Here is a 1914-nt window from a genome sequence, read left to right as displayed (position 1 = left end):
CCGCCCGCCCGGCGGGAGGAGGCAGGAAACGAGATGGCTGCGGGCTGGCAGCAACCAGCGGGGCCGTGCGCCGCGGCAAGGGGGAGGCCGTGCCCTGCGGGCACCCACCTGCCACGCTCTGGGCAGGCACACGGACAGCCCCTCTCCCCTCCCTTGCCCCAGGTCTGTGCCCAGCAGCCAGCCCGCGTGGCTCCGCGTCCTCCCAGGGCGGCCAGCGACCAGGCCTGCCCGCCGGGCGATGCGCACACGGAGCAGGGCAGGAGGGAAAGGGGGGGGGAACCAGGTGCCCAGGGCCGGCGCCACCTCCCTGCTGGGAGTCCCGGGGGCCAGGCCCCTCGCCGCAGGCCCCAGCAGCACCCCGTGCTGCGCGCTGGGGGGGGGCGCCACGGCCCAGACGTGGCTCCGAGAGCCATTGTGGGTTTTGAGGCTGTCAGTTCGAGAACTCCCACTACCGGTTGCTGTGGCAACTGGCACAAAGGATATGGTAATGGGCTAGCTGCGCTCTCGGGTCACTCTTTGTAGGGAGATGCCTGCGCTCCGCGCGCCTGCGTGCACGCTGTGCGTGGCTCTGTGTGTGTGTGTGCGCACGCTACAGGGATACAGGTTGCAGCCTGGAGATGGGCACATGTGCCTGAAAGCTTGCAAAGAAAGACTTTTTTTGCTGCAAATATCTAGCGGGTCTAATAAAAGATACCACCTCGACCGCGAGTGCTGAATATACGCTGTGCAGGGCTTTGTGTGTGTGTGGGGGTGCATGCACGCGTCTACACGCATGCACTATACATAACTGTGTGTCTGTGCATGGCTTCATGCCAGGCATTGCTAAGCATGGCTGTGTGTGTGTACGTGTGTCTTATGCATGGCTTGGTGCATGCACGTGTGTATGTGATGCATGGCTTGCATGTGTGTATTTATGCATGTATGCTATGCCTGGCTTTGTGTGCACACACGTGTGTATGCTATGCCTGGCTTTGTGTGCACGCATTTGTCCGTATGCTACATATGGCTTTGTGTGTGTATGTGTGTGTATGCTGTGCATGGCTTTGTGTGTGCACATATATGCTATGCATGGTGTTTTGTATGTGTGCCTATGTGTACGTGTGTCTGCGCTATGCAGGGTGTGTGCACTATGCATGGCTGTGTGTTCAGGTGTGTATGCTATGCGTGGCATGTGTGTGTGTGTGTGTGTGTGCCCATGTGCGTGCGAGGCAGGGCACGTGCATGTGTATGCCATGCGGGGCATATGCTATTCCTTCGCTAAGTGTGGCGTTGTTGGTGTGAGAGCATTTGCATGTGTTCGTGCAAGTAGGTGTGCCGGTGTCTGTGTGCACGATGCGTTTCCTTGTGCGCACACGTGTGTTCCTGCAAGGAGGGCTGCGTGGTGGTGTGCGTACGGGTGGGCACACGTGCCTGCACGGCTCCTGGGGAGAGTCATCATCGCTGTCAGCAAGAAGACGATCCCTCAACCGTCCCCCCGCTCCCCCAAGGGCCTTCCCAGGCCCCCGCACGCAGCCTGGCACCGCGCAGCCGGCAGGGACGAGGCCTCCTCCAGCGGTGTCGCCCGCTTGTGCCCGTCTCTGCTCCTGGGCCGCGTGGCTGGATGGTGCCCTGAGGCCTGATGCGGCCCAGAGACGCTCTGCCCCGGCCTGGGGGTGGACGGGGAGGGGAGGCAGGCACCACGTGGGGTCCCTGCCCCCCCAGCCCCCCGAGGGACCATCAGCAGCTGGTCCAGGCCGCCTCCATGGAGACCTGGGATGCAGTTGCTATGGCAACAGTGGCTGCTATGGTGCTAAACCCTCCTCCCAGCCCCAGGGCCTGGGGATCGGGCCCTTGCAGCGGTGGCGGTGGCACGGACCCCCTGCCAGGCTGGACGCAGTCTCCCCAGGCTGGTGCCAGGCGCGTAGCGGGGGCCCC

This window comes from Alligator sinensis, unplaced genomic scaffold (assembly GCF_000455745.1).
Source record: "Alligator sinensis unplaced genomic scaffold, ASM45574v1 scaffold1295_1, whole genome shotgun sequence".
Lineage (NCBI taxonomy): Eukaryota > Metazoa > Chordata > Crocodylia > Alligatoridae > Alligator > Alligator sinensis.
This window is presented reverse-complemented; position numbering follows the sequence as displayed.